Source organism: Balaenoptera musculus, chromosome 17 (genome assembly GCF_009873245.2).
Source record: "Balaenoptera musculus isolate JJ_BM4_2016_0621 chromosome 17, mBalMus1.pri.v3, whole genome shotgun sequence".
NCBI lineage: Eukaryota > Metazoa > Chordata > Mammalia > Artiodactyla > Balaenopteridae > Balaenoptera > Balaenoptera musculus.
The window spans coordinates 72,516,239-72,530,086 of NC_045801.1; the positions used below are offsets into that span (position 1 = coordinate 72,516,239).

At 42.3% G+C, this 13,848-nt stretch overlaps 1 protein-coding gene across 1 annotated transcript in view; it reads right to left on the bottom strand.

Annotated features, from left to right (window-relative positions):
• Positions 1-13,848, bottom strand: part of CLVS1 (clavesin 1) — a 159,633-nt gene that overhangs the window by 33,021 nt on the left and 112,764 nt on the right. The window lies entirely within an intron of this gene.

Sequence of the window (13,848 nt, forward strand, 5' to 3'; positions counted from 1 at the left end):
ACTTGCTGAGAAGCTGCTCTGCTTGTCCACAGAACAAGGGACCTTGACCATAAAACCTGAGCTAGTCCCACAGCACCAGGTCCTGATTTCCTGATATAGGACTTCCAAAGATTGTATTCGTGTGGTTAATGGCATGAAAAAAGAAGGAACATCTAATGCAATTCGAATTGCCAAGTGTGCTGGCAATCAATTTCATTGCGACAAACATCTTTGTAGAATGTTAGCAAGATGGGATGAAAGCAGAAGGAGCCTGGTTATCTGAGCTAACAGTTCAGGCCACTAGCTGCTCCTTGCCGTGTATGAAATGCCCTGCCTGGGTCTTTTTTAGTCACAAAGAATGAGGGTTATTAACTTTTTTCAGAACCCTTTGAGTCTATAGGCTCCATGGGCACCTTCTACATTGAGACCTAGTTTCCAGTGTAAGTACGTGGACCTGTGCTTAAAGGTCGACCTTTAAAAAAATTAACAATAATTTTGCCTCTATCTAGACATTTCACAGAGTACAAAGGAATTAAATATTTTGAAGGTTAAACTAGACAATTTCAGTAAAAGGTCTTTGTTTTGAGGGGTATGTATTTTTTCTTTTGTTTATTCTATTTTTTAAAAAACTTAATGAAACCACCAAGTAAGGGTGGAGAGACCGTTTATACCAATTTGCACATTTGTCATAATCTCTCACTATTCCAAATGTAAATTTAGAAAAGTAGATGTTCTTAGTAAGGTTTTCTTTTCTCTTTCAGGTACAGTTTGGGATCTAAAAATTCTTTGGTTTCTTAAAAAAAAAGACCTTTCCCAGAAGGTTTTTCTTTGCAATGAGCACTAAGTAATAGCCTAAGCCCTTTTGGGGCCTTTTGAAATTGTTATCCAGAACTAAAAATAACTGTAATTCATTGTCTTACATGCTAAACGTGGGTTCTGGGGCTGTAGAAGGAGAAAAAGAGCAAAGAGTTTATCTGTAAACCAGGGCTTTACTATCCTTTTCAATAGGACCAATAAGAGGGTTTTTTATTTCTATTGAGAGTCTATTATATAATATATTTCTAGGTTGGTCAAGTGGAAGAAAACCCTGTAAATAATACTGCAGAGGCACTAGGTAAAATCTCAAAGAAAACATTAACCTTTACAAAATATCTAGAGACTCCTAATTTTTGTCTATGGAATCTCAGTCCTCAAAGACAGCGGCACTGTCTTCGATTTGTGTCAGAAGAGATTGAAAGAAAAAACACAGGGCTGAGACCCATCAGTTGTCTGTGGCTTGGCCCTGGCTTTGAGTCTGCCATCTTGAAGGCATGGGATCTTATCGATCTCATTCAGGTCGGCAAACAAATATGTGCAGATAAACACATGTAACAAGGCTCTCCTGTGTGATAAGGGCAGTGTACACATGGTTCCGTTATCCTCGAATGAGCCTGACTGCATTATTAATTACAGGGTGTGTGTGTGTGTGTGGGTGGGTGGGTGGGTGTATTGTGCAAAGGGAAGGATGAGGGAAGGGAAAATTAGAAAACAGAGCACTCTTTTAAGCAATGCCCATCGTTCTTGGTCGTTTTGCCTGATCTCATTAGCAAACCACAGATAAATGGGAAGCTGTCTGTCACACAAATGTCTCCCAGGACCCCAAAGAAGTCCACCACCCTCACGAAGGTGCATTTCTTAGGGGCTGGAGCAGACCTATCTCAAGATGGTAAACCTTGATTCCATGACAGTGTGACATTTTGTTTTTCAGAGTTCTTGGTGACTAAAGAGTATGTTCCAAAAACATACCCCAGGTTCAAGAAAGCGGCATTAATTTGTGTGTATTTCATGCATTTATCAATAAAAATATAATTTTGAATTATAAACATATTCAAATCATAAAAATTATCTTTTCCCTAGTTTATTTTAAATTAATTTATTTCCTTATTACAAAAAATATACCCATTCTAGAAGAGTACAAAATTGATTTAAAAAATTATTTGAAAAATTAGAAAATACAAAAAGATAAGAAAGAAGAAAAGAAGAAACACCTACCATCCTACTGCGAAAGACTATGTTACTTACTATGTTGTATCATTCAGGACAGGCTACGTTATGTTATAGTAACACACAACCCCTGCTTTTTATCATTTAAAACTGTAAGGATTTATTTCTCGTTCACACAAAACGTCCTTGCCGGGTTGGCAGGAGCCGGGCTTGATTTGCTCTCAGCCTGGGATGTAGCCTCGCCGTCTGGAACAGCGCTGCCACAGCTGAGGGAAACAGCATGGGGAATCACACCTTAGCTCTTAAGGTTGGCTGCCAGAAGTGACACGCTTCATCCGTCACATTTTACAGGCCAAACACGTGGCTGACTTCTAGGGCGTCAGGAAGTATAATTCTACCATGTGGCTGGTAAAGAAAAGACCAAAAGTGTCGGTGAACAGCACTAATGATTACCCAAGCTCTCCTTTCCTTCTTCCCTTCCCTTCATTTCCTTTATTCCCTCCTTTTCTTCCTTCTTTCCTTTCTAAATGGGATCATGTTTTTTTACATTGGACTTGATGTTTTTACATTGGACAACTGATGGCCTGCTTGATACTGGTGAAATAATATCAAATAATCAGTATCAAATAATACAAGGTAGAGTTTACAGAGGAGAGGGGAAAACAGAAAATTGCCTTTATGTAATGACTGGTTTACTGTCTTGAATTCCTCACTGAACAATCAGTTCAGACCTTGCACCTCTTCACTTCAGCACATACTTATGAGTGTCGACTACAGGACAAACACTGGATTATATTCTTTAAAGCACTTGGCAGAAATGGCCATCGCCACGGCCTTCTGGTACTTTGATTCCTTCTCCCTCCTTCTCTACCTGAGCTCTACTCAGGCCCTAAGCTGCTGAGGTCAGGTTTGTGTTCCTTGGTGTCCTTTTTTAAAATTTACAGTCATGCTTCTTTAATATTTTTCTTTGGAATAGTGGTGACACAAGAGGTAGCTTGGAGTGCTAACATCGCTATAATCAATCCTTCCTCTAACCCCCAAGTCACACAAATACATGTTCACACTAGATAATCTAGCAAACATATCTTCCAAACTAGTCCCCGAGGCATTCTAACTCCACATTCAAAGAGTGCTACCTCTAAATCCCTCCTAAATGGAATACTGGCTCAATGATTGACCTGAAAATCTGAAGCTAGGATCCCCTCTTTGCTCTCTGAATACTCAGAGAAGGCTATTCTCATCCATCTGCTTTATTTTCCTACACCAGATAAAAATCAGAGCATTCAAGGGTTATTAAAATAAAGATCTGATACCAGAGAGTGTAGGAAGTAGGGAGGAGATCTGGGGATATATGTATATGTATAGCTGATTCACTTTGTTATACAGCAGCAACTAACACACCATTGTAAAGCAATTATACTCCAATAAAGATGTTAAAAAAAAAAATGAATGAAGGAGGAGCCAGCCACCAAGAGAGTGGTGGGGTAATAAGAAATAGGTCCGAACATGCGGGAAAAAAATTTTTTTTAAGAAATTGGGAAAGCCAGTTGAGTGGGATAAATCAACTAGGAAAGAGAGGGAGATAGAAGAGGTTCTACTGTACATTCTATTGTTCAGAAATGTAACTGTGGAATGAGTATTGGAGATGGGACTTTATTGTGGAAAATAAGAGGGTGAACCAAAGTCACAGCATCATGGACGTGGCATGACTCTTTCAGAGCCGTGCAAGGTACCTGGGCTTAGGACTGAGGCTAATTAAAGAATCAAGGTCAGCTCCCTAGAAGGAATACCCAGGGAGAAGATAACTGTTAACGCCCTGCGAGACTGATAAATGGGTAACAAGAGAGAGCCTTGTGGTGATGAAGATGTTCTGTAACTTGACTCTGCTGATGTCAATATTCTGGCTGTGCTATTTGCTCTGTAGTTTTGCAAGATGCTACCAGTGGAGGAAGCTGAATAAAGGTTGTACGGAATCGCTCGGTATTTTCTCCTACAACTGCGTGTGAGTCTACAATTATCTGAAAATAAAATCAAAGCATATGATTACTGTGAATATTTCAAAACTCCCCAATAGGAGTAGCCATGTTTTTAAGTATAGTAGAAGCTTTCCTAAGGCTAATCTTTTCTGCCTTATGTGAAGTGTTAGGCAAAGAATGCCAAGGTAAATGGTAAGGCACAAGATACACTGCAGGACATTCTAAGGGGCTCGTCTCTCTTTTCTTTGGGAGTCTTGGGCAGCATTAAGTGACTCTTGCAGTCCATTAGAAATATCCTTCATTTTTAAATGGGCACTACATTTGCACTTCATTTTCACACTGGCACTATTCAAGCATCACTCAGCTGCCTTTTCTTGTGTTTGATCAAGATTTAGGAGCAACATGGTAGAGCCAAAACTATTTCCTCCCTCTTTCCTTGACAATCAGTTACAGATGTTACCGGTGGCAGTTGGCCAAGTTTCCTGCTGGATAATAAAGCACTTACTAGCGATATTCGCTAAGTTTGTAACGCCTGCAGGCAAACATACTTCCAACAGGGTTCAAGACACACCTGACCTCAAAATCACATTGCCTGGCAAGGCTTGGGGAGCTCTGCTCAATCTGGCTGTCTCTAACTCCCATCCTTCCTCACTTCTTCCACTGCTCTTATGTGGAAACCGGAGCAGGACCACTCAAATTCACAGATACTATGCCCTCCCCCCATCTATTAAGATTCCTCTGAAAACCAAAGGCAAAGAAGGAAAGAGAGAGAGGATGAGTACATGAGCTGTCTTTTAGACCGTCTGCCTTCTTCCCTGTGGTGACTCTGAGTGTCTTTCAAGACCTTGGTTGAAGGCCTCCATTCATTCACCGAACTGCATGTATGTAAGTCTGAAGGCAACATGAGGACACAAGCATGAGGTTAGGACTTGGTTCATGTCCTACTAATGACACCCATTTCCCACATCAAAGCAGACAGTTAAAAACATTTTCAGCAGCATAAATGGGCTTCCCTGATGCAAGAGAGCCTTCTAAAAATGCTATATTTCATGGTGATGGGTTTCTATTACACCACATGGTACTCATTAGTGTGAAAGTCACATATCCACCTATTTGCAAGGAAATGGAGAGCTCATGCAATAACAGGTACACACCAAATGCTTTACATACGTCAGTAGCAAGCATGAGAGAGAAAAGAGCATGCTTATTCGGACGCCGCTGGGAGATAGCTCCAGCTGATTACAGGCTATGGATTTTCTTTGAATATATGCTCCTGGAAGGCATCATTGATTTCTGAGAAGCTGTACCAACCCAGTGTTCTCTTGAGGGTAGGAAGGGCTTGGGCTTTTTATGCAGGTTCAGATCAGGGCATGCTAAAGGATGAAATTTTTTTTATCTGCAGATCCTAGAACTGTTATAATGCTTTGGCAATTCTCCTAAACAGAGTAAGCAAAACTGGCTTTCTGTCAAACCGGTCCAGACGAGCAGATCAAACTCAGAATCTTCCCTGGCTACCACCTAAACAATGTTCCTTGATGATATTTTTCATATTCCATTCTGGTCAACAGTTCACCATGCAGTTATTGAGCTCATCGTATGAGTGAAATGCAGGGGTGCAGGGGTACAGGAGATGCACGTCTGTGTCCAGTCCATTCATTGTCCGGTGGGAGAGACAGGGAAACTGCGATGCTTCGTTTGAGAGAAAGACACAGATAGAGTTTAGCCTCTGTGGTTTATGGTAGTTTCTTAGAGCAGAGCTAATAAACAGCATAGATAACCGGAGGTGGCAATCAGGGAAAGCTGAACATGCTGCAGAGGCCAAATAAGAAAGCCTTCTATAAAAGAGCTATCCAAAGATTTGGTGATTAATAAATACACGTGACTATGTTGGAGAGTCTTCAAGGGTTTATTTGTCACCAGGAGACCCTACATTTTTCCTAGCCTCACTGTTTACTAAGAATGAGCTTACAGATAATCTCTATTTAAAAAAAATTTTTTTTAAATTAAAAGGAAGGGAGGAGGAAGGACAGGAGGGAAAGAGATCAAAAAAGGAAGGGAGGGAGGGAGGGAGGAAGGATGGAAGGGAAAGAGATCAAAAACCATCTATCTCATGGTGCGTGCCTGTCAAATTTTTGCCGAGACAACAGAAAATGTGACTGTAAACTTAAAGGGTATCTTGATTACCCTGATATCTGCCTCACACCTGGTAGGAAAGTCTATAGAGCAAGAAAACCAACTGTTTTTTGTTTGTTTTTTTTTACTTCCTACTTAATAGAGCACCAAATAGGAGAACTGCATTCTTCCTGGGCTCTGGCAATCTCATTGCTGGCCAGGCAAGGTGACCAAGGAGGTGACTGTCCTCAAGGAGGTGACCGCTGTTGGGAGGAGAGAAGAGGTAGACTGCAAGTCCATCCAGCCTGGTCACTCTGAGTCATCAGAGCTGAGCTCAAGCAAAGAAAATTTAATTTGCCAGAAAAATCACTCCTGCTTCTCTAACCACAGTAACCTATAAAAGGGCTTCTAGTTGACTATGAAATAGCAAATACATTGTGGTAAGTACACAGTACTTCATCTTCAAGTTTCCCTCAGGGGCCTTATGTGGTAAATAGATGATTGTTGCTCATTATTTAAAAGCCAATTAGTGGAGGAATCCAGATTGCTTGAATCACTGATTTGCACAGGAAATCAATGCCGGAAGATACGACGTGCTTCACCCTTTAGTCCTTACAGTCACAAAACCATGGTGTGTCTTAGAGAAAGAAGCACGGTCAAAGGAACACAGAGGTCACTCGAAGCAAACCTTCTGGCAAATGTTAAAGTTTTAACCACGAAAATATCTTTGGTCTGTAACTAAGCTCGTAATAAGTAAGTGTAGTAAGATGTTAAAGTCTTAATAGATATAATTTAAGAGAAAACATTAAAGTCAGTAAAGGTAATTTAATAGCTAAGAATTGGGCACTTAGTATCTACCAGGAAATTTTATATATGTTATCTCATATCACACCCAGGACAATCTTATGTAGGTATAATACATGTGTTATAGCATCTATAATATCCCAGTTTTACAGATGAGGAAACATAATCTTACTTAGAGTAGTTAAAAACTTGCTCAAGTTCACACATCAAGTAAGAGACTGAATGAAGTTGAATCCAGACCTGTCAGTTCTTATAGTTGAAGCTCTTATCTCCTACTGTAGGTTCATACAAACTCTATATATATATCAGCAAAATTTGGATTGTTGACCATCTTCATGAGGGTTTTAAGGGTGCATATGCTCACTAATTGAGATAAAACAATAAACATTTCAAAGCATAAATCCAAGTTAAAATTTCTTAATCTTGCTTCAGCTGCAAGCCCTTTAGATGACATTTACAAGAGGACTGTCCTCATGGTTTGAAAGTGCTGTCATTTAAAGAGTTACAGTTGTTATTAGAACAGAATGAACAAGTATTCCTAATGAGCACTCTGGAAGTTTTAAAGATCAACTTGAATACTGGCCCTGCCTTATTAGGGAACATTGTACTTTTATAGCATAGATATAATCATTTTAACATGGCCTCATTCTGCAGGAGATTTGAGTCAGCTGACAATTTTCTTGTATTTGAGCACAATTTATTTTCTAATCACTAGATACACATCACTTCTCCATATCAAAAGCTAGCAGTAACCCATCTCCAAAATAAACAGCAGGGAGGATTCTATGAAGACAAAGCCATGAAATTTATTTGTGGTACTGCTCCTTCCTCCTAGCAATGGGGTTGGTGGAGCTCACCTGTACCCTGGTCTTCTCCCCTGTCCGGGAACCTGGCTAAACTACACTTCCCAGCCCCCATGTTACAAGATGAGGCATACGACCAAGTTCTGGAGAGAGGAACGTAGGCAGAAGTAAGACTGTAGGTAGAAGTAAGATTCACCACTTCCAGACTCAAACAAAATAGATGTGAGTCTCCCATGCTTTTTTTTTCTCTCTTCCACATGGCTGGAAATGAAGAACTCTGCTGCCCTAGAAGATGGGGGAGCCCCAGAATGCAAGGAGCCCCAGCCTATGAGCCATTTGCTGGAGGAGAGATCCATGCTCAGTGGAGCTGCCTACCAAGGACAGCAGGTAAGAAGTAAACTTTCATTCTCTTAGTAAAACCAAACTCAGCATAGCTTATCCCGCCCTGATGAGCTCGGCCACTACAACGACAGGTAGGGACATCTGGGCTGCCGAAATGACTTGGGAGTTATCAGCTTGTAGACAGTGTTCGCATCCACATGCTTTGTGAGTGAAGCTAGAGCAGAGACGAGATCTCAGGACTGAGCCCTCAGCTTTGCCATGTTTAAAAGCACAAGTATGAGAAGAATCCAGGACAGATATCTGAAGGGTGGCCAGTCAGCCTCCGGGAAAGAGGACAGTGTCCTGGAGGCTGAGTGAAGGGAGCGTTCTCAGACTATCTCAGTATTTTCACAGTTGATGGATGGAGCATTCGATGGTGCTGAATAAAATAATAGGCTGAATAAAATGCAGGCTGAGAGCTGTCCCCTGAGTGTGGCAATAGGAAGGTTCCTGCCTTCAAGGAACTCTATTTGGGAGGGAGGGAGAGATAATAATCAAAAGGTAGAGGGGAAAAAAAGCTAGAAGGTGCCACGTTGGAAAATAGGGAAGAAGGATAGCGAATGTTGAGAAAGGGACCTGAATTTTAAAAAGTTGATCAGGGAAGGCCTCACTGAGAAAGTCACCTCCGAGTGAAGACTCAAGGTGATGCAGGAAGCCAGCCACGTGGCTGCCTGGGGCTAGTATTTCAGGCAAAGGGAACAGGAGCAAAAAGCCAGTGGTGGGAGCATTCTCACCACCTCCACAGAAAGGGATCATGTAAACTAGCATTTCCCAAAATAGGTACTGCACAATATTATTCTGAAGGGTCTCCTCGTACAAAAAGAGGATTCCAAGTGAAACACTGCATTCTTGGCCTTCTCTTAGGAAGTAAAAGAACATGTTGGTCTATTTAATTAAAGCCTTTGAAAAAGTCTGATGGCAAAGAAACCAACTGAACTTTGTTTAACCTTTGGTTTCCTATGCGTTTTACATCATAAGATCCATTTGGGGGAGGTTATCTATTAACCAAAACTAATATTCTAGAAAATCCACAAGGGAAAATATTGGACTTCCTCACCTCTCTGTGTAAGTCAGAAAGCAATGTACTTCAGGTACTCGGATCGGTCAGACTTGAGTTGGCAGTGTGACAGTTTGAATATTGTCAGATACCATCTTAAAGAAATCTACTATGAAAGTCATATAGTTATAGGGAGCAAACATGTGATTTCAAGATATTACTTTATCTCTTTTTAAAGTTTGAGCTGTGCTTTAGTCACTTGAAAATCTGTTATTATTCATATTTCACCCAGCTTACCCGTGATCTTTAGAAAGAGACGCCCTGCAACTTCTTGCTGGAACAAAGAACAGAACTGACTCTCCTCCCGAGACATCCATCTATATTTCCATCCCAATTACTTGATCTCAGGTCTGGGGAAAGAACCACGCCATCCATTAGAGTTTAAATGGTACCTACGTTCGTCTGAGGTTAGGATAGAGCAGAATCTTGCCTTTAAACAGGACCACGTTAAGCACTGATTTGGTGTCCCCTTGAGAGCGGGGCACCAACGGTAGCAGGGCCTGTGGAGACGGCTGACAGGTCATTATGACCTGGGATCCCAGAGAAGAGCCAGGCTGGACCTGAACAAAGCCCCAGTCTCCTTTCACAAAGGCAGAGAATACTGCTTTTTACTGCCTAGATATGGTTGCTGCTTTTCTGGATGAAAAAAAACAAAAAACACACCATGAACGTGGAGGGCAAATAACTGATCTTGGGGAATTTTTTTCCCTTTCTTTGAAAAACTACCTCATACACTTCTTCTTTAAGCTCATCTGTCTGCCATGTGGAATGGGGCCTATTTTGTCTTGTAACCACTTACTGCACTATCCAAAGGAAATTCTCCCTAAATCCCAACACAAGTACCCAAATGGTGCCATGAAATTTAATGTTTGATTTAAGCATCTTAGAGATCTCATGCATTCATATATTTATGATGTATAAATGCATCCACAAAAGAGTTTTGGCAGTTATGTAGACTTTACAAGAGTTTTATACACTTATTTATATGTTGCAGTGGCCTAAGTGCTATTCTAAGGGTACAACTTAAAAATCCCAATCAGTTCTCTAATGAATATTGACCATTATAAATATTTGAGTAATTTTTATCATGGACACAGCAGCTTACAGGGACAGTTCTTTTAAAAATGATAGAAATGGTCCCAGAGGAAATAACAGCTCACCAACAAGACGTGTTAGATTCTAAATTCTACTGCTTGTGCTTTTAACTCAGCTATGAGAATCTTCAGGAATTTAAGGGCCAAATGAGAGAAGATTATTCCTGATAAAATTAGGTATTTACTACCTCCGTCATTATAAAATACCTTGGGGAAAAATGGCTTTCCAGTTTTTTATTAGTAACACAAATTCTTATAAGCACTTTATATTTTATACCAGCAAAACCACTATATTTATTGAAAATTACATCATTAAGGTATTCCATTTCAGATTAGAGCTTCCAGAATTACCTATTGTCTTCAAGAAAATTCTTTTAATGATATCATACATACACACATAGCTGCAGGATAACATCTTCAGGGATCATCTGATCGTCAGGGAGCGTCTCAATCAGCTCCATGGGCAAGAATGTGTCTTTTTGTATCCACACAATATTCAGATTTGCTCTCCTAGCCACATCCCCTCTGTGGACTTCTGACTTAAGAAATGGGAATCCTCTACTTGAGGGAAAAGGCTCTAGGGATCTTACTCAGGATGCTATAATGTTTCCTCCTTTGTACTTAATTTTAGTTAACATTTTATCCACTAACTCTAGCTCTGTAATTGACTATCAACTCAGGATAAAAATTCTTATTTTGTTCTCTTACACACACACGCACACACACACACCACAGACCCCAGTGCGTAATTGGTATATGTCTATCTTTCGGCTTTTCTCTTCCGTGTTTATAATTGAGGCCTCCCAAATTTAGGATTAAATGAATTCAAATTTACAGCAACAACAAAAAAGTTCCAATGTCAGCCTTGTCAGCAAGCTGTGACTTACGTGGGCGTTACCTCGGGGGTGAGAGCAAATCCCCACCCCTTCTACAAGCTGCACATCCATCATTAAGGAATCATGCCTCTGCCATAGTGCTGATCTCCTGGTAAAATAAAGACGCCACTGTCAGGGTAACACTCCAGTTGTTTTTCTCCCGTTATTGCCCGGGAGCAGATCTGGGGCTGTTACGGATGCGAGGTTTGTGTGCGTCTGTGCGCTGAGGGTGGTGACGGGGGCGGAGGGGTGGATGTGAGGGCCGGTGACAGAGGATAACCGTAGAGCTGAGAAGGAAGCCTGCAAAGGAAGGTGGAAGAGCGCCGGCTCTCCCTGCCTCAGCACCAGCTCTGTCCCTCTCATGGCGTCGCAGAAAGTCACGTATTTATCGACACCTTTGAGAAGGCAACACTGTGTTTCAGGGGTAGCACGGTGGATGGAAACTCGCCTTCAGTGAGCTCTGATTCCAAAGCTACGTGCAGTACAACTTTGGGCAAGTTGCTCCATCTCTCTGGGCCTAGTTTGCTGCTGGTAAAATTCTGCAGGCGATTGTGAGGCTTCACTGGATCAGAGCGTGTCATCCGCCGTGTCTGGCAACCGGCATACGCCCTGCATGTCCCCTCTCGTGGCAGTAGGTGTGGGCATGCCCAGGTGACCAGGCTGTTTCTGCGTGCCAAGTCTGTCTTTCCTTCACATCCTTATTTTCCCCAGCTTTTGTCAGTGATCTCTCACGGGGACTGTGTGTGTCCTGGGCCTGTTTACGCCAGGGTAGGTCCATCACTCACCCTCCCTTCCCTGAGCTAGAGTGCAGGGTTTCTGCCCCTGCACCCAGGCCACCCTCCCAGGTTCCTTTTCAGCCAACGGGGAACTCTGAGGTGGGTGGGATGGGGGAGAAACCAGGGCATTTCCCCCACGTGGTTCTAGCTTGGGTGGCCTCTCCTCCAGGCTCCTATTCCCTTGGGACAGGCCTCTGTGGGTCCCGCCGCCGGGCCCCAGGAACGCTTTGTCTTTCAGCCTCAGGTAGGTCTCTGCTTCCTGTTCCTGCTCATCTCCAGCTTGCCCCATCATCCCTGTTTGTCTTCTCAGATTGGTGTACCCCATTCCCTGTGTTAAATTAAGTTACCTCTGTTTTAAATTTTTTTTTTAATTTATTTATTTATTTTTGGTTGTGTTGGGTCTTCGTTTCTGTGCGAGGGCTTTCTCTAGTTGCGGCAAGCGGGGGCCACTCTTCATCGCGGTGCGCGGGCCTCTCACTATCGCGGCCTCTCTTGTTGTGGAGCACAGGCTCCAGACGCGCAGGCTCAGTAGTTGTGGCTCACGGGCCCAGTTGCTCCGTGGCATGTGGGATCTTCCCAGACCAGGGCTCGAACCCGTGTCCCCTGCATTGGCAGGCAGACTCTCAACCACTGCGCCACCAGGGAAGCCCAACCTCTGTTTTTTTTTTTTTAAATTCCCAAAACATTTATTAATATATTTATCTGCAAAAAGACATTTTTCAGAGAATCAGGGATCTTCAGAAAGGGAGATGTTAATGGAAACTGAAATATTTGCATTTGTTTTTTTAAGTTTTGTGTTAAAATTGTTAACAATAGAAGTTTTTGCCAAGCTCTTCCTGGGAGATGCCCAAGTTCCCTGACACTGCCCTCTTCCTCTGTCCAACCTCTGTTTTAAATACTTATTGTGGTTTCTGTTTTCCTGGCTGGACCCTGACCAACACATGGATGCTGTGTTATGATGTTACTGAATTTATGCCTCTGGGCTGGAGACTCACACTGTGGAATTTCAAAGCAATGGGTCCTTCGATTCCTCAGGTAAATGGACTTGAACCCTCACAGGGCCAACTTAGCTTGAGGAGCCTGGTGAATTCAGCTCTACACATCAACACAGAAGACACGTGTGTGATCCATCCAGGTAGGACCTCTGTTTACCCCTGGCCACAGATTGTGTTGAAACAGGGAGCTGAAAGTCCTGTAGGAAGGACCGAAGAGAATTTTGACGACCAGAGAACCCCTTCCTGAGATGAGCGATTCATATTCTGTGTTTGGTGAGGGGGCAAGATGTCCCATCAAGTTTAGGTTAAGTGGTCATAAACAACTTCTGTGAGCTTGCTGCTATTTACATCACAACATCAAGTGGCGTGTCCCCAAATGGAGAGGACAACTCTTTACCAGCCCTGGTAGATTCTCTCCATTTCTTAATCTTATTTCACTTGTAACAGGGACGAAATTACTCCCGGAGTATTCATAGTCTTCACCCATAGAAATCTTCTTTACTGCTCTCGCCACCTCTACCCACTTCGAGAAAGGAAGGATGCTCTTGCTCAGTGGGTTGGTTCCAGGCTCTTCTCTGCAGTGCAGACTTGGGATAATGAGTGAAAGAGAGGGAGTCAAGGAAGCCAGAGAGGCTGAGTCTGGCACTGAGAAAAAGCCAAGGGGCAGATGCCTACAGAGTAGGTGCCCATCGAGTGAGGGGAGAGACTTGGGGACTGGGGTGAGAGGCTGCAGAGAAGCAAGGAGTACAAGAAGACGGGCAGACAAAGAAAGGTGATTTCGTGAAGTGTTGTTGTTGAACATAAGTTACATCTCCTTTAAAGCTCTTTAAAAGATGCAAAAAAAAAAAAAAAAGAGGCAGATAAAAATCTGATGTACTGTTAAATGAGTTTTAGGGGTTGGACTATACTTTTCAAACATGTTTTACTTATACCAGACGATATGGGTACCTAAAGTTTATTCGGTTTACACGTTGTTGGCTGTGCACAATTAACCCTTTCAGTGATACTGTCTT